Source organism: Amblyomma maculatum, chromosome 5 (assembly GCF_055883805.1).
Source record: "Amblyomma maculatum isolate TAMU_Amacu chromosome 5, ASM5588380v1, whole genome shotgun sequence".
In the NCBI taxonomy this organism is placed as follows: Eukaryota; Metazoa; Arthropoda; class Arachnida; order Ixodida; family Ixodidae; genus Amblyomma; species Amblyomma maculatum.
In genome coordinates, this window is record NC_139348.1 from 15,457,689 (window position 1) to 15,477,146 (window position 19,458).

Consider the following 19,458-nt stretch of genomic DNA (forward strand, 5'->3'; position numbering starts at 1 on the left):
ATATAAGATTGATGTTTGTCCTCGAATCCCAAAAACTGCTTGACACTCACCAGTGTGGCTTCAGGAAAACATGTTCCACTACTGACCACCTTGTCCGCGTCGAAAATACAGTTCGAGAAGCGTTTCTACATAAGCAACACTGCCTTGCCGTCTTTTTTGACCTTGAAAAAGCCTACGACACCACATGGAGGTTTGGGATCCTGCGAGATTTGGGAGAGCTTGGAATTCGCGGCAGGATGCTAAAATGTCTAGCTGACTTTCTACATAATCGATCCTTCCAAGTACGTCTTGGTTCCGTACTTTCTAAAAACTTCACACAAGAAACTGGAGTGCCCCAAGGGTGCATTTTAAGTACCACGCTTTTCATAGTAAAAATGAACTCTATAGCTAAAGTAATACCGAAATCCATTATGTATTCAGTTTACGTAGACGATTTGCAAATTGCATGCACATCATCAAACGTAACTACATGTGAGAGGCAGATTCAGCTAACTGTAAATAAGCTGGCATCATGGGCAGATAAAAATGGTTTCAAGTTTTCCACGCAAAAGTCTGTGGCTGTTCTCTTTTCTCTTAGACGAGGACTGCACACTGACCCCACCATCTACCTAAATGAAATCACACTACCAGTAAAACACGAACACAAATTTCTAGGTCTAACATTTGATAGGAAGCTCTCTTTTCTTCCTCACATAAACGTCCTGAAAAAGAAAGCTTCCAAATCTCTGAATATACTCAAAGCCCTCTCACGCAAACACTGGGGGTCTGACCGGACGTGCCTTTTGCACATCTACCGCACAGTCATTCGCTCTTGCCTAGACTGTGGCTGCATTGTATACGGATCAGCAAGACCTTCATATTTGAAGCGCTTGGACCCTGTACATAATTCAGGCTTGCGTTTTTCTACTGGTGCTTATAGGACATCACCTATCGCAAGCCTTTATGTAGACACCAACGAACCATCCCTAGAACTTAGAAGGACCATGCTCACATTTTCATATATCCTGAAAATACGCTCCCTACCAAAACATATATGCTACCCCATTGTCACTAAATGTGCCTCCAGGATATTGTCCAAAAATAGGCCTCAGTCAATCAAACCCTTGTTACTTCGATTTGAGGATAAATGCAAAGAATTAGGAATACTAAACGCCCTCCCCAATATTGCATCAAGACAAAATTCACTGCCACCATGGTACAGCCTTCCTGTTGTGTGCGATTTCACACTAACTCAGTTTTCTAAACATACAACACCACCTGAACACATCCTGCAAGAATTTCTAGCTCTTAAAGGAAAGTATGACAATTGCACACAATTTTACACGGATGGATCCAAGACAACAAAACACGTAGGAAGTGCAATAGTGCATGGAAAATGGGAAAAAACTGTGAGATTACCTCAGTGTGCAAGTATTTTTACAGCTGAATGTTATGCTCTGGCAGTGGCTGTAAGCAAAATAGTAAACGAGAACATTACAAACAGTATTATATACACAAACTCCTTAAGTGTTCTCACAGCCCTTCACCACAAAAATGCAGTTGTACCACTGCTCGGGGAAATCATACACAACATATCAACAGCCTCTGCTCGAGGACATAAAATAACGTTTTGTTGGTTCCCGAGTCATGTCGGCATTGGAGGCAATGAGAGAGCAGACTTTTGCGCTGCCCAGGCCCATGGAGAGAGCAGACTTTTGCGCTGCCCAGGCCCATGGAAAACGAATAAAGAACATAGACATGCCATACAGAGACTGTATGATGCTGGTGCACAACAGACTAAAGGACGAATGACAGTCATCATGGAGTAAGGAGGTAAATAATAAACTGCAGTTGGTGAAGCCCACTTTAGGGAAATTGAAATCATGTCGCAATCAAGAACGTTTTATAGAAGTGATTTTATGCCGTCTCCGCATTGGCCACACGCATATGACGCACAATTTTTTGTTGAGAAAAGAAAACAAACCTCTGTGTGAAGAATGCGGACAGCAACTCACCATAAACCACGTTTTACTTTCATGCACAAGATTTGAAATGCTAAGGAAAAAGTATTTTACTCGATTTTACGATGAACACATTCCTTTCCATCCAGCTTTGATTTTAGGTGAAAGCAGACTTGTCGATCTATCATGCGTTTTTAGCTTTTTAAAGGAAGCAAATGTTTTACGGAAACTGTAGAATAAATAGTGTACGCCAATTACAACCTTGTGCTTGGCGCATGATAGCCTGAGCTGCTTATGCGCCATTAAACCCAACACAACAACAACGTAAACACCAGTGTTTAGTGTATGACTATGTGACAATGTGGTGATATTTGCTTGTCCAGCGTGGTATGAGTTACTGGGCAAAGCAGAGGTGTCGGTAACAAGACAGTGAGAATTTGTGACTGTCATGTTTGGAAGAGGTATATGGTCTGTGAGGAAGAAAGTGCCACTATCCCCCTGATAAAGAAGAGGAAGAAGAGAAGAAGAGGAAGATGAGATTGGGCAATACCATGTTTGGACGATGTTAAGGTCTGCGAGGAAGAGAGTGCCATTATCCCCTTGGCAAAGCAGAGGAAGATGAGAAGAGGAGGAAGATGAAATGTGCCTGAGTGTAGAGAAGGAGGCGTGGTGAAGAGGAAGTGTTTTCAAATTCTAATTACAGTTGGTAGTGTGCGCGTGTGTTGTGTATCTTCTCCTGTGTTTGTGTTTTTTGCGCCACATATCTGAATATGATAAAGCTCAGCTACTTTGGTCATCTGATGTGAAAAGAGGAGTCGCTGGAGAAAGATTTGATGTTGGGAAAGGTTGAGGGTCACCGGAGAAGGGGTAGGCAGCGAACGCGGTGGTTAGATGACATCCTCGAGGCTCTAAAATTGAAGTTATGCGATATTAGGAAGATAGTGAGAGACCGGAAAGCGTGGCGTGATATGGTCCATATGGTCACGAAGAGTCGGACACGAATGAACGACTGAACTGAACTGAGTCTTCAAAGCAGTCGGCATCAGAACCAGTAGTTGGGAGCGGCAAGCGCGAGAGGCAGTCACCGTCGGCGTGTTGACGGCCGCTCTTGTGCATCACAGTGAATGTGAACTCTTGTAGGCGCCAGGCCCATCGCGCTAGACACCCACAGGGATCACGAAGGCTTGCAAGAAAACACAGCGAATGGTGTTCGGTGACGATAGTAAAATCATTGCACAGCAAAAACAGCTACAAGGCACTCTTGTTCAGCCATTTTATAACTGAGTTTCGACTTGCTCAGCGAACGACTGCCATATCCTATTACATGCAGTGCGTCACCGTGGAGCTGTACGAGCAGTGCGCCAATGTCGACACCACTAGCGTCGGTGTGAACTTCGATTAAAGCAGAAGGGCAGAAGTGGCTCAGCACAGGGCCCGACGTCAGAAGAAATTTCAGATGGCGGAAGGCAGAGTCACAGTGAGCAGTCCAGTTGAATGCCGTATCCTTTGCAAAATGCATGCACAAGGATAGGCGATGTCAGCGAACCTGGGGATAAAACGTCGAAAATAAGAGCATAGTCCTAAATAGCTCTGAAGTTCCTTCACTGATTCGGTGCTGTAAAGCTGGTTACAGAGTCAGTCTTTCTGACTCTGAAACAAGTACCAAGTTTTCTGAAACAAGTACCACGGACCATACAGGAATTTCCGAAATGAAAGCTCCGCGCGGTTTCATTTCGGTTCAACCTGTATCAGTTAACCAGAAACCGGACGAACGGGTCATTTCTGGAACTGATGCCGGACAGAGTATTCCCGCTTCTGAACAGAAGCCGGGCCGATCTATGAAGCTCAACCAGAATGACCATGCCGGACACGCCAGCGCACTAAATAAGCATGATACCCCACATATCATACGACTATTCTGTATATAAAGAGCACGCTTAGTTTCACAAATTCCTCGAAAATACGAAGCCGCTGAAGTGTGTGCTAGGAAGCATATACGCGCGTCGCGCCGCTTTTGGGCGTACAACAGTCGCTGCAGCTCGTAAGATCTTGCGGTGCGTCTTCATATGTGCTGCTGAAGATCTGCCGCCTTCAACGCGAAATTGGAAGCACGAACGTATCGTTTCGCTAGCGATGACAAAAGCTGCTCGAGAAAAAATAAACAAACATCGCTGACCATCGAAAGATGCGCAGATAGCCGCACACCGGGCAACGCGTTCTCGAATGTTTACATATTGAGACCGCTCAGTCGGAAGTGTATTCATTGACGTCGCGGCTCCGCTGGTAGCACGTGAAGCTAAAACGCCCAGTATTAAAAGTATTAGTACACCTGATATCTCTGTATGTAGGAAAACTTACAAGCGTTTGTAGACGATGAAAAACACATCAGCACTAGTAAGTTATAATATTGTGAGGTTTGCTTGCAAAAGCGACGCAATATAAAAATACAGGACCCTCGTGATAGCCTGGAAAAGGATTCAGCGTTTTTAAAGTGCGATCGGTGAATTACGGCCACATATTTTACAGCCAAGGAAAATATACAAAGTACGAAAGAGGAAAATTAGCTACATATTCTGAATAATAACCACCGAAACCATAAGCCGTAGTGGAGTAGTGCATTCTACTTCCGGTCACCACCAAGTGCGAACGCAGGTAGAATGGGCTCCAGCGGAGCGGCGCAAGCGGTCCTTGCCTGCCGCGGAAACAGGCTTGAAGTTTGGGAAGATAAGAATTACCATATCATTTTGCCAACATTGCCCATCGGACGTGTTGTTTTACACACCGTGTTTCTTCATGGCGACGTGCGAGCGAGGCCTTTTTGAGTTGGAGATTTCCGGGACGCCCTGGACGATCGAGATTGGAACGCTCCCAGACGTGGTCGCGTTAGGGGCATACCAAATCAACCATGTCTGGGCGGTTACGCTGAGAACTTCCGAAGCAGCCAAGAAGCTTCATGCAGTCAAGGAACTATAAGTAAAAAAACGCTGATGTCTTATTAGAGATCCCGAAAACCAGCAGGTGAAGCTGAGGCGGCACTGGATGCTTCACGGCGTGGCCGACGAGGACATCCGGACCGCCTTCGCCGCCTTTGGAAAGGTTACGGAAGTGACCCGTGAGCGCTGGCGTGTTCAGGGTGTCAACGACAAGGGTTCCACAACAAGAACTGTCCTCCTGAAGCTGAAGCCCGGATTCAAAGTTGATGGTCTGCCCCACCAGATACGCGTTGCCGGAGAGTTAGTCCTGGTTGTAATGCCTGGACGACCCATGCAATGCCTGCGTTGCCATGGCACAGGTCATGTATGACGTGAATGCAAGGTACCCCGCCGTTCAAGGTGCAGACTCTATGGCCATCTGGACAGTGACTGCGTCCACACTTACGCATCGGCTACGGGTCATGGGTCGAGTGACGAGTCAGCTCAACTTCTAATGGACGGGGTGGAGGCGGAAGAAGCGGCGAAAAGTACCGAGGGGTTCGGGAAGACGACAGAGGAGACACCTGTAGTGAGCAAGGACACCAGCGGAGGGAGGGCACTTGAAGCGGCACTACCTCTCCAGACAGACGGTAGAAAGACTAGCGAGCAAACCAGATGGGAAGTGCGGCAGACTAATACCGGCGGCCACAACACCAGCGTGACGGCTCCGGCTAAGCGACCATACGCCCAGACCGACACCGAGGTCAACCGAGGGCCTGCAGTGTTGGAGAGCCGCCAACAAAAACGCCCCAGGCCCGGCACTCAATGTCCAAGCCGCGGCGTTCGGAAAGGCGGGCCGTCGACAAGGTCCTACGGCAGCAGGCTGAGGCCCTCCCATCGGATGACTCCGGTGTCACAGATGACGTCTAGCAGAACGCTAGGCGCGAGGGGTAAGCACCATGCTCTCGGCCTCCTTACACTTCGCGAAAATGGCTCCTGCCCCACCCCCCCCCCCTCCCCGTTGAAGGTGGCCACACTTAATGTCAGAGGTCTGGCAGGAAAGAAAAAGCAGAGCCAAGTGCACAGACTTTTAACGGAAGAGGAGATCGATCTCTTGGCTGTGCAGGAAACGAAAATTGAGGGTGAAGAAGAGACCGGGAGCAGGGTGCGGCGTTTCACGTCTAGATTTTATGCTGTAGTGTGTCACGCAATAGGCACTTCTGCAGGATGCGTCCTTTTTGTTAAAAAGCTGCCAGGTCTAGCGGTGAAGGCCCATTTCTCATGTTTGTCGGGTAGGTGTGTTTTTGTAGATTTCACTCTCGGCAACGCTGAGAGTATGTTTGAGAGTACGCGCATTGTATGTTTGTATGCACCAAATCAAGCAGAGGAAAGGGCAGCGGTTTTTGAAAGCATTGAACAGCATCTCAGTTTGCAAAAACACCTCATTCTTATGGGCGACTTCAACTGCGTCCTTAGCAGTCGCGATAAGACCAGTGTGCGCGGATTCAGAGACGTAAGTACTGAGGTACTGTCCAAAATTGTGGGGGAGTGGAACCTTGAAGATGTGGCGGAATGCCTTGACGGCGCGATCGGTGTAAAATACACACATTTTCAGCGTGCGAGCCACGCTCGTCTTGACCGCATATATGTTTCGCTTGATGTGATTCCAAAATGTAGTAGCTACCATGTTGTTCCCGTCTCATTTTCTGACCACTGTTTAGTAATATGTGTGATAGGATCACAAAAACGGGGCAGTGAAAATTAAATGACAAGTTGATCAAAGACGAAATTTTCAGAGATGCAGTGACGAAAGAAACAGGCAAGATAGACCCTAATAGTACACTGAGAACATGGCAGAAATGGGAGCTTTGTAAGGAACAGCTTAAAATAATAACAATTAGTAGATCTAGTCTGCTTGCCCACGAACAGAAACTTATTGAACGCAACTTAAGGTCCCTGCTTGAAAAAATGCTTGAAAATAAATGTGCAGCGCCTGGCAAATGGACAGAAGATATAAGGAAGATTACACAAAAAATCGAACTGATAGAGCATGAGCGTTATCGCGGTGCGCTTGTACGTGCGACAGCGGAAGAGACAGCTGCAGAGGAGGCACCATCGAGACGAGTGCTAGGAATTGAAAAGGGGCACGCACAGAGAAATCACATCGGAAGTAAAGAATGGGGCAGCGTCTTATCGGATGACGATGAGCATATTCAGCGAGCATTCTTCCAATACTACCAGACACTGTTTGCATTGCACGACTTTGATATGAGAGCGTTCAAGGACAGGTATCTCGGGGCACTACCCAGACTAAATGAAGAAAACAAACAAAGATTAGAGCTTCCAATAACTGAATCAGAGGTCGAACCGGCGATAAATAATTTAAACCCGGGAAAATCACCCGGTCTAGACGGCTTAAATGCGGCATTTTACAAAGAAATTAAACTCGAAATAGCGCCAGTTCTGACTGTAGTATTTAACGAACTGCCCCCTTCTTATGGCAAATCTCACACAGTCCTCATACCCAAAACTGATGAAGCAGATAGGGTACTACTAGTAACATACCGGCCAATTGCGCTCACGAACGTTGACAACAAAATTTATATGAAGGTGTTAGCACGAAGGCTGCAGTCGGTTATCCAGGAAATCGTTGGGCCACATCAAGCGTGTGGGATAAAGGGACGGTCCATTGCTACAAATATACACAAAGCAAGAAGTTTATTAGAATGTTGTGAAGAGGGGGGGGGGTCATAAATGGCTGTGTGGCCATCCTGCAACTTAACCTTGAAAAGGCGTTCGACTGTGTTGCCCATGAAATTCTACTTTGTATAAAGGACCATATAATGTTGGTTTTAGTATTCGTGAGGGCGTGGCCCTGGCGTACCGAAATTGCACTACGAGATTAGTCGTGAATAAAAATCTGGGGGCCCCCATCAGCGTGCAGCATTCTGTGCGGCAGGGCTGTCCCCTCAGCCCTCTTTTATTCTGCATTTACATTGAAACCCTTTGCTTATACCTCTTGGACAACGAGAATATTGCTGGTTTTTGTTTGCAAGCCGTGGAAGTGAAGCTGGCGGCGTACGCCGATGATGTTGGGGTTTTTACGAATAACCAGGAGGGTATAACCGAAGTTGTTGGTTCTGTAAAAACCTTTAGCGAACTTACAGGCAGTAGGGTAAACTGGTCCAAGCCTGGGACTCTGGAACGGTAGATGGCAAAGTGCTCCTGATAATTTTGCAAACATGTCCTGGGTGACGACTCAGCCAAAGTACCTTGGCGTGCCACTAGAATGCTATCGTGATAGCGAGACATATTGGAGAGCATGCACAGATGACATGCGGGAAAGGGCAGATAAGTGGAAAGGAACTGGTTTATCAGTTTTTGCAAGAGCCACAGTAAGCAACATCTTCATTTCTAGGCTGTGGTATGTAATGCAAGTTTTACACTGTGCAAGATTCAGTGTGCAGAAGCTGCATAGGATATTAGCGGTTTTTTTTGTGGGCTTCAAAATGGGAAAGATGCAGACGCACGAATTTATTCAGAAGTGTCAAGGATGGAGGCGTGGGCTTAGGGCATTTTTTGCGGCAGATTGTCAGCAGATTGTCCTGCGTAACGTTCGTGATCCATTTTTGTTCACTGTCTGTCAAATTAGGCTTCGACGTGCACTGCCAGATTTTGTTGTGCCAGCCGAATGTTACAGGGGAGGTATTTTTGGTTACATTAGAGAAGTTGTTCAAAGTGTGCGATTTCTTTCTGCAAGATTTTCAAAAGAATATTAATCAACTGTGAAAAGGAAAAGTTGTACAAAGATTTGTGAGACGTTGTTCTTCCGGAGCCCATCTATAGGGCCATATACAGGGGAGGCCCTGGCAGAAATGTGCTGAACAGGGTAAAGAGAATGAAAGTGCCGGCAGCGGCTAAAACTTTCTTTTTTAAGTTGCATACTGGAACTTTGCCAGTAAAAGTATTTTTGCAAGAAAAAGGGTTATTTCTTCCGTGGGGTGCACATTGCTTAATTTGTAAACAACCAGAAACGATAGATTATGTATTTCTTCACTGTTGGGAAGGAGTTTATTTTTGGGACGTACTTCAAAGAACCATAAACAAAGATTTACCTGTTAATCCTTACGGCATACGGTACTTACCCACGTAAAATGAGGAGGGGGTTAGCCATTCAATCATGCCAATGGGTCTCCACAGTATATGGCGTGCACGCATGGCAGGATATCACTGTGATCCTGATGCGCGTCCTGCACGAATTTTTTTCCGCGAGGCTCTCCATTGGTTTACATGCCACGTATCGAGCCTTTTGCCCGGTTTAGGTATGAAAATAATTTTAGCGTGCTTCCATTCCTCAGGGACGCTGCCCTCTGTCCAGTACCTGTTGAAGAGGTCCGTAAGAGCCTCTACTGACTGGTCTTCTAAATTGCGCAACATTTTATTGGTGATGCAATCTTCCCCCGGTGCCGAGGTGGTGTTAATTTGGTTAAGAGCAGCCCTAATCTCTGCTACGGTAAAGACGGGATCCATGCGAGGATTATCCAATCCTGAGTACCCATCTGGCGTGGGTATATCCTGGGAGGTGTTAATGCATTTATCTTTTAAAGTGGTCATGAGCTCTTCGTCGGTGCTTTGGAAAGATTGCGAGATCCTATGTAGGTTCTTGTGGGAATCTGCCTTAGTTCTCGTAGAATCCAGTAAATGTGCAAGTAAAAACCACGTGTTCTTGTTGCCCAGTTGCCCATTAAGGCGGTCGCAAGTCTGATGCCACTGTTCTCGGCTAAGTTCCCACGAGTAAGCCTCGATTTCCTTTTCAAGCCGGGTTAGCCGAATTTTTAAACGTTGGGTGCGCTTATTTTTACGCCATCGAGCATGGATACTTCCTTGTTCTTCAATCATGTGCACTAGCTTAGCGTCCGCGCTGGGACTGCTGTCCTCCAGGGTAACAGTTTTTGAAGTGTTTGCGGCGTCTTGCAACAGACGCTCTGTCCATTGTCTTAAATCTACTATACTTTCCGCTGGCCTTTGCGAGCGGACAAGGCGTCCCAGTTCGTGTGCTTCACTTCCTGGCGACGCATTTTGTAATGCGTGGCTCGGAAAGTGGTACATAGTACATAGTGGTCGCTTCCTATATTTGTATTTAGGCTTTCCCATCACGCATCGGGGATATTTCTGACAAAGGTAAGGTCAGGGCACGTATCCCTGGTTACACTCTTACCAATGCGCGTAGGTTTATCAGGGTCGACGAGTAAGGTATGCCCTAGCGCCTGGGCTGTCTCCTATAATTTAATTCCCTTTCTACTGTTAACTGAGTAGCCCCATTCTGCATGGGGTGCGTTAAAGTCTCCAACAGTCGGCAACATTCCATTATGAGCGGCTACATGCGCCTTACGGAAGTGTGGCTATTTTCGTGCTGTTGTCTTTAGGTAGACTATATACGTTTAGAATGTAAAAGGGAGATTGTGTTCGTTTGTTCGGCAGGATTTGTATAAATGTATGAGAGACCTCCGGTGTTTCCAAATCTAGTTGGTTTGCAGTTATATTACGGTGTACAAGTGTAGCTGTGATCGGCCGGCACTCAGCCGACACTTTCTCATTGTATGCTGTATACCCTGCAAGATTTACTTCTGTATTCGTCTCTTGAAGTGCTATGACTACCGGCCTGTTTGTTTGGGCCAAAACTGCATATTCCAGAGCCTTGCGCTTGGCTCGGAATCCCCTGCAGTTCCATTGCCACACTATAACAGGTGTACTAGCCATCGCGTATCGGGTAAGGTTCCGCTCGCGCGGGTTGCAATACGCTGGGTCGGAGAATGCTGCTGGGGGACCGACGCGCCGAAGCACCGTCAGCTGGGCGTGAGAATGCTGTGTGGGCGGGAGGCAAAGAGCCTGCATTTGGCGTTGGAGATATCAGATTGCTAGGGGATGCTAGTGCGTTAACCCTGGTTGTAAGCGTGTCGAGTTTAGCTAGGACAGTTTCGAAAGTAGTCGGAAACTTTTCTATTGTGTCAGTTACTTTGTTAAGCTGTGGTATTAATTTCTGGATAGTTTCCTCCACCTTGGCTAGTCGTTGGTCTATTTTTGCAAATCTCTCTTCATAATTACTCTCTAAGTCATCTGTAACTGGCCGAGGTACCAAAGGTGCCTTTCGTTTGCTACGGCGGTTTGGATCTACTTCCATGTCCTCATTGCGGCTGACTTCAACGCGAGCGCAAGCCACAGACGACTGTTCATTTTTTGATTGCGCATTTGCAGTTTCTAGCTGTTTGATTTTTGCGTTAGACTGAGCTAACTGTTGTTGCAGTTGTCGGACTAACTCTGCCAGCTCCCTTACCTGTGGTTCAGGTGCTCGGCGTTGCTTGTCGTCTGTAAGTGGCATCTTCCATGCCAAATATTTGGCAGGTCTTCCTTCTTCTCCGGAGTTGGAGTTGATCCGCGAGCTGCGTCTCTGGGACGATGACCTGCTCCTATCTCTGCTCCCACTGCGTCCACGTAGAGGGGAAAAGAGTCATCGCTTGGTTCCTGCAGCGGAAGTGGTTGACTTGTGGCGAGGTCAGTCGGGGGACTGCTGCTTTGCAGTGGCGGGAAGGAATCATCCCTTGGGGGTGGTTGTTGGCGGCCGCGTTCTCGGGGACGGGACTGGCGGCCGCTTGGCGAACTGCCTGGGTCAGTGGCAGTGTCCGTGGGGGATTGTGAAGATTTGCGCCTGTGGCTAGACACGAAGCGGTATTTGCAGCTTCTGCTGCCTGTTGGATGTGAGCCTTTGCATACGATGCACATGGCTTGACAGGTAGGTGGTTGGCCGGCTGGTGGGGAGTCGTGAGCGACGCCGCAGCGGCGGCAAGTATGTATTCGTCGTTGACCGCATATATGTTTCGCTTGATGTGATTCCAAAATGTAGTAGCTACCATGTTGTTCCCGTCTCATTTTCTCACCACTGTATAGTAATATGTGTGATAGGATCACAAAAACGGGGCAGTGCATTTAATTGGGACCAGTGAAAATTAAATGACAAGTTGATCAAAGACGAAATTTTCAGAGATGCAGTAACGGAAGAAATAGGCAAGATAGACCCTAATAGTACACTGAGAACATGGCAGCAATGGGAGCTTTGTATGGAACAGCTTAAAATAATAGCAATTAGTAGATCTAGTGTGCTTGCCCACGAACAGAAACCTATTGAACGCAACTTAAGGCCCCTGCTTGAAAAAATGCTTAAAAATAATGTGCAGCGCCTGGCAAATGGACAAAAGATATAAGGAAGATTAAACAAAAAATCGAACTGATAGAGCAAGAGCGTTATCGCGGTGCGCTTGTACGTGCGAGAGCGGAAGAGACAGCTGCAGAGGAGGCACCATCGAGACGAGCGCTAGGAATTTAAAAGGGGCACGCACAGAGAAATCACATCGGAAATAAAGAATGGGGCGGCGTCTTATCGGATGACGATGAGCATATTCAGCGAGCATTCTTCCAATACTACCAGCCACTGTTTGCATTGCACGACTTTGATATAAGAGCGTTTAAGGACAGGTATCTCGGGGCACTACTGTTACGACCGTGCATCATCCGCACTTGCGCGCTCTATTGTTCGCCTGTGGGCATGGATAAGTGCTGTGGATATGTGGTGTTGGTACAATGGCTCTAAGTGAGCCTGTTTCCAGGAATCCTGTTTTGTAAGCCTGTTTTGCTTTGTGGACACCCTGCAAATGCCAAATTGACCCTGTCAAGAGAACGTCTAGAAAAACACAAAGAAATGTCCCCCTGCGGGAAATAGCCGGAAGTGCTTTCGTTCAATTGTTCACCCTTCCGTCGAGAAGCGCTATGGTCAAGTAAGGAATGCCTACTGTACAAAGGAGACGACAGAGTGACAAGTCCGCTGACGTGCAGGACAAGAAAGGAGCATGACGCATACGGCCATTAGAGGATTTCCTGGGAATGCAGGAAAGATTTGCAATTGTTGGAAAGGGACAATGCTGGGAGCCGTATGCGGCGCGCACGTGCACTTGGGTTTCTGAGAAGTAAATCCACTAGCCGGAACCAGCCTACCGATTCTTGGCTGAAGAATAGAAATGTACCTCCTCGCCGTTCCCAAGCTTTTCCCGCCAACTAGTGATCACGCCCAACGAATCAATGCCGGACCAGTCAGTGCTTCAGACCATCAGTGCAGTGATGTGTTCGATTGGATGCCGATATCTGGGGGGGCGTGCCCTGGATTTGGTTGGTCAGCATCTTCAGAGAGGGGCTGGACATAGGGGGTTTTAAGGACGCTGCAGCGCACGAAATGACGCTCTGAGCCCTGGGTAAACGGCTCATCCAGTCGCTTCTCGCTATGAACTCTTAACGCTTGTCATTTTGCTGATGTACCCTTCTTTTCTTGTAAATAATCTTGTAAATAAGTTTTCTCAAAGTGCCAATAAACCTGCTTGTACATATTTCACCAACTTCGAAGATTCAATCCTTATTCAACCCGGAGTCTCTGCACGCTACCAAGTGAAGGCGGGGTCGACATAGCCCCAGCGTCACGACAACTGGTGACCAGCGTTGGGATCTGGATCTACAAGCTACAACATCTGGTGATTCGAGGTGGATCAGAATCTACAAGCCACATCTTGTGATCGGAGGTGGCATCTCAAGCAACAAGCAGGCGAAACAATCGGCCAACAAGAAAGCAGCTCGGAACATCGATCGCATGTGTGGGTGAGTGCTTGGCTTTTCTTCTGATGTGGACCAGGTTCTAGAACAGGGTTAGATTTTAGAACTGGTAAAAAGTGTTGAAACGCCTTTAGGTTTGGTAGTTTGCACTGTTGTTTTGGAAGTAGCCGACACTCGGAGCGATCATGGACCTACAAAAGCTGCAGAAACCGGACCTGTTGCTATTGTGTGAGGAATTGGGAATTGATACAAGTGGTTTGGCACGAAAACCCTTGATTATAAAGGCAATCACTGATCTGGGAACCGATGATGAGGAGCTCAGTGAAGCATGGAACCTCATCGGTCAAAAAAAGGAGCAGCTCAGACAGCAGAAAGAGCGGGAAAAAGAGGAAAAGAAGCTAGACATTGAGCTCCGGAAATTAGAACTAGAGTTGAGCAAGAGGTCGGGCGATTGTCCCCAGCTAGCGGTACCTCGTCTCAACAAGGAGGCAGATTTCCAGATGTCAAAGTACATGCAGCCATATGTGATATCAGGGGATATCGGTCTGTATCTGGCTAACTTTGAGCGAACTTGCGAAAAACTGTCCTTCCAGCGAGACACGTGGTCTCAGAGATTATTGACGGTTCTGCCCTGCGAGGCAGCGGAGGTTGTCGCGCGGCTAAGCAAGGAGGACGAGGACAACTACGAGAAGATCAAAGCTTGCCTTCTGAGAAAGTATAGGCTTAGCGCCGAGGCGTTCAGACAACGTTTTCGGAACGCTACTAAGTCCAGGGACGAGAGTTACCCTGAATTCCCGTACAATTTAAGAGTTAATTTGGGCGAGTGGCTAAAGAGCACTGATTCCTACAGTGATAGGGACGCTGTAGCCGAGCGAATTCTTTTGGAGCAGTTTTATAACTGCCTCCCAGAAAAAGAAAGAAATTGGTTACAGGACCGAGGCGACATTAAGTCGGCAACTGAAGCTGCAGAACTTATTGAGGAGTATGCTTCGCGCCGACAATTCAGCAACCCAGCAGTGGATAGGCCCCGCAATCCCAAGTTGAGTGTGAATAACCGTCAGGAAAGGCACTTTGCTAGAGTTGGAAACGAAGAAATGAAGGTTTCTTCAGGCAAATTCCCTAGAAAGGACGGCAGTGAGAAAAGTGGGGAAGTGACCAACGCGCAGAACACAAAGAATAAGCTTGAGGCTAGGAAGCCGCTCACATGCTTTAGGTGTAATGAGCAGGGTCACATTGCCGTCAACTGCCGGAAAGAAAAGATTGCTTTCTCGTATGTCAGTGACTGCGATGAAAATATGCAGCTTTTAGAACCCTACCTGCATGACCTAGTAGTCAACGGGAAGCCTTGCAAGGTACTGCGCGATTCGGCCGCAACGATGGATGTTGTCCATCCGGCGTATGTGTCGCCTTCCGACTATACAGGACAGTGTGCGTGGATCCGCCAGGTAGTGGAAGAACAGAGTGTGTGCTTGCCAATCGCGAACGTGGTCATCGAGGGCCCTTTCGGCAAGTTGACAACCGAGGCTGCCGTTTCAGGAAAGCTTCCTAAGTGCTATCCGTATTTGTTCTCCAACAAATTGGACATGCTACTGCGAAAGAGGGGCATCCTTTTCGGAGACAGAGTTGTGCAAGCCTTAACACGTTCAAAGGCGCGAGAACTAGCTACACTGCTCATTCCAGAAGAATCCACAGCAGAGGAAACGGCAGTTAAAACAGCGGAAGATAGCGGGTCAGAAGACTTTGAGAGTGAGGCATCTCAGATAAGTCAACTTGAAAGTGAGCTTGATGAGACGCGGAATGAGGACGTTCTTGAGAGTAACCTCTTGCCGCCAGTGTCTAGTAATCTCACGAGACTTTTGAGTGGAACCCGAGAGGACTTAGCTATGGAGCAAGCCAATGATCCCAAGATACAGGAGATAAGGGAGAGCCACCGCGCCACTAAGACGGCAAAGAATATTTCTTTTGAGATGAGAAAGGGAGTGCTGTATCGCTTATTCAAGGATAAGCGCGGAGTAGAGCGGGACCAATTAGTCGTTCCCCAAAAGTACCGCGGAGACTTACTGCGACTTTCCCATGGCAGCTCGTGGTCATATCACCTTGGAATAAATAAAACAAAGCAGAGGCTGTTGCATGAATACTATTGGCCTGGATGTTTTAAGGACACGGAAAATTTTGTACGGTCATGCGACACGTGCCAGCGGGTTGGAAAGGCGCAAGATAAGTGGAAAGCTCCGATGGTGTTAGTACCAATCATTACCGAGCCGTTTCACCGGTTAGTAATAGATGTAGTTGGGCCACTTCCTGTGACAGAGTCAGGGTACCGTTATATCCTCACTATGTTATGCCCAGCCACAAAGTTTCCAGAGGCTGTTCCGCTGCGCGAGGTGACGTCCGAGAGTGTAGTGGATTCGCTGCTGTCAGTGCTTGCACGAGTTGGATTCCCTTCCGAGGTCCAAAGTGATCAGGGTAGCGTTTTCACGAGTGTCCTCACCACCTCATTTCTCGAGCGATGCGGCATTAAGGTAGTGCATAGCTCGATCCATCATCCGCAGAGCAACAGCGTAGAAAGATGGCACTCTGTTCTCAAACGAGTCCTGAGGGGACTGTGCTATGAAAACAAGCGCGAATGGGATACCTGCCTGCCTGCAGCGCTTTTCGCTTTGCGGTCAGTGCCGCACGAATCCACTGGATTTAGCCCAGCCGAGTTGGTGTACGGAAGGTCACTGCGCTCACCTTTGCGAATGGTGCGCGAAGCCTGGGAGGGGCGCGGAGAAGACCCAACAGTAGTAGAATTCATTCTGAACCTCTTGAATCGCTTACATGACACTAAGGAACTTGTTGAGGCCAGCATGAAGTCAGCCCAGGCTCGTTCCAAGGTGTACTATGATAAGTCAGCCCGTCAAAGGACGTTTAGTATCGGGGACCAGGTGATGTTGCTGAGAAGTTCAAGGCAGAATAAGCTCGAAGTACAGTGGGAAGGACCGGCTGAAGTCGTTGCAAAGCTTTCTAACACTAACTACGCAGTGAAAATTCCCGGTAGGCGTAAAGAAGTGCGCATTTATCATTGCAATCTTATGAAGCCTTATGTGCAGAGGGAAGCCGTGGTAAATCTAACGTTAAACCTTCCCGAGGAGATGGGGGACAACTTGATTTGCCTCAGCGGAAAAGGAAGCAACGCTCAGGAGCTTCTCAGAAAGACGGAGCAGAGAGGAGAACTAAAGAAATCCCAGCTGTCCGATCTGGGCGAAATAATAACAGAGTTTGAGGCCTGCTTCGTGGACAGGCCAGGCAGGACTGATTTGACTGAGCACGATATTGAGCTGACTTCAGACGTGCCAGTGCGATCAAGGTGCTACCGATTCTCTCCAAGGCAAAGAGAAATTCTGGATAGGGAAGTAACTCGCATGCTGGAATTGGGAGTAATAAAACCCTCGGAAAGCGATTATGCTTCGCCTATGATCTTAGTAGAAGCTCCAGGTAAAGACCCTAGGCCTGTGGTAGACTACCGAAAGCTAAATTCTCTCACCAGGGATCAAGTGTATCCTATTCCGAATATTGAGGAGAGAGTAGAACAGGTCAGTAGAGCGGCATATGTGACTACGCTGGACCTTACTCGAGGATACTGGCAAGTACCGCTCACTGAACGCGCCAGCAGATACGCGGCTTTCGTCACTCCGACGGGCAGCTACCAGCCAACAATGATGAGTTTCGGGCTCAAAAATGCTCCATTTTGTTTTTCCCGACTCATGGATAGGGTTTTAAAGGGGTGTGAAACATTCGCGGTGACTTATTTAGATGACATTGCGGTTTTTTCCGACTCATGGGCGGACCATATGGTACATCTAAGAGCTGTACTGAGCCTTTTGCGTCAAGCTGGACTAACCGTAAAGGCCGAGAAATGTTGCCTGGCAAGGGCGACCGTGGACTACTTGGGTCACAATGTAGGTCAAGGTTTCAGGAAACCCAGCGAGATTAAGATTTCTGCGGTAGCAGACTACCCGCGGCCGAGCACGAAGACGGAAATTCGAGCATTCCTGGGTCTGACTGGGTACTACAATCACTACATCCCTAACTATTCAGCTTTGGCTAGCCCTCTGACCGACGCTCTCCGCAGGACAGAACCGACAAATGTAGTCTGGGACGAACAAAAGGATAGGATAGGATAGGATAGGATAGGAAATACGTTAGTTTCTCTACGAGGGTCTTGTGCTAGTAGCGGAAGAGTTCCATCTTCCGTCTTAACAAAAGGAAGCCTCCTTCGTAAACCTGAAGGCTGTGCTGATTAGCCGTCCGGTATTGCGAGCTCCAGACTATGACCGAGAATTCACGGTCCAGTGTGATGCAAGTGATCGAGGTCTAGGTGCTGTTCTCTGCCAGAGAGATGACGACGGTAATGAGCACCCTGTGCTCTACCTGAGCAGAAAACTGAGTTCTAGAGAGAGGGCTTATTGCGCGTCAGAGAAAGAGTGCGCTTGCATTGTATGGGCCATTCAAAAATTGCAGTGCTATCTTGGAGGGGCCAAATTCACCGTAGAGACGGACCATTGTCCCCTGGCTTGGCTGCAAACTGCGACATCGAAAAACAGTCGCCTTCTGAGGTGGAGCTTGATTTTACAGCAGTACAATTTTGAAATAAGATACAAAAAGGGGAAGTTAAATGGGAATGCGGACGCGCTTAGCCGCTCTTTCTAAGCGGTCCGAGAGGTTCCTCACCATGTATCCAAATTGATAATCAGGTTTTTTTTTTTTGTGCGCTTGTATATGTGTGACTATGTAAAGCAGCACGTTTGGTTTTCTAGGAATACGTGGGTCCTGAACGTCTTGAGAGTGGGCTTTTCTCGAACAACAATGGCAGTTTTCTTTTAACCTGGTCTCTTCAGACGGGAGCCGAGTGCTTGCTTGGACATGTGGTTGAGTTTCAGACAGCTCGAGCAATTTGGCCTACGACAATCAAGACAACGCGACAAGCAACAGCGAGCTTCAAGCGTTCATGTGCAGGCCATTAAGTCGTCTCTTCATGCAGCAGCTGCGACTGATGCCCTCCGAGACTCTTCTGTCGGGGGAGGAGGCTGTTACGACCCTGCATCATCCGCACTTGCGCGCTCTATTGTTCGCCTGTGGGCATGTGGATATGTGGTGTTGGTACAATGGCTCTAAGTGAGCCTGTTTCCAGGAATCCTGTTTTGTAAGCCTGTTTTGCTTTGTGGACACCCTGCAAATGCAAAATTGACCCTGTCAAGAGAACGTCTAGAAAAACACAAAGAAATGTCCCCCTGCGGGAAATAGCCGGAAGTGCTTTCGTTCAATTGTTCACCCTTCCCGTCGAGAAGCGCTATGGTCAAGTAAGGAATGCCTACTGTACAAAGGAGACGACAGAGTGACAAGTCCGCTGACGTGCAGGACAAGAAAGGAGCATGACGCATACGACCATTAGAGGATTTCCTGGGAATGCAGGAAAGATTTGCAATTGTTGGAAAGGGACAATGCTGGGAGCCGTATGCGGCGCGCATGTGCACTTGGGTTTCTGAGAAGTAAATCCACTAGCCGGAACCAGCCTACCGATTCTTGGCTGAAGAATAGAAATGTACCTCCTCGCCGTTCCCAAGCTTTTCCCGCCAACTAGTGATCACGCCCAACGAATCAATGCCGGACCAGTCAGTGCTTCAGACCATCAGTGCAGTGATGTGTTCGATTGGGTGCCGATATCTGGGGGGGCGTGCCCTGGATTTGGTTGGTCAGCATCTTCAGAGAGGGGCTGGACATAGGGGGTTTTAAGGACGCTGCAGAGCACGAAATGACGCTCTGAGCCCTGGGTAAACGGCTCATCCAGTCGCTTCTCGCTATGAACTCTTAACGCTTGCCATTTTGCTGATGTAGCCTTCTTTTTCTTGTAAATAATCTTGTAAATAAGTTTTCTCAAAGTGCCATTAAACCTGCTTGTACATATTTCACCA

At 47.8% G+C, this 19,458-nt stretch overlaps 1 pseudogene; it reads left to right on the top strand.

Moving 5' to 3' along the window:
- Nucleotides 1-4,979: 4,979 nt before the first annotated feature.
- LOC146187802 (uncharacterized) overlaps nucleotides 4,980-19,458 on the top strand; it is a 29,204-nt pseudogene continuing 14,725 nt past the window's right edge.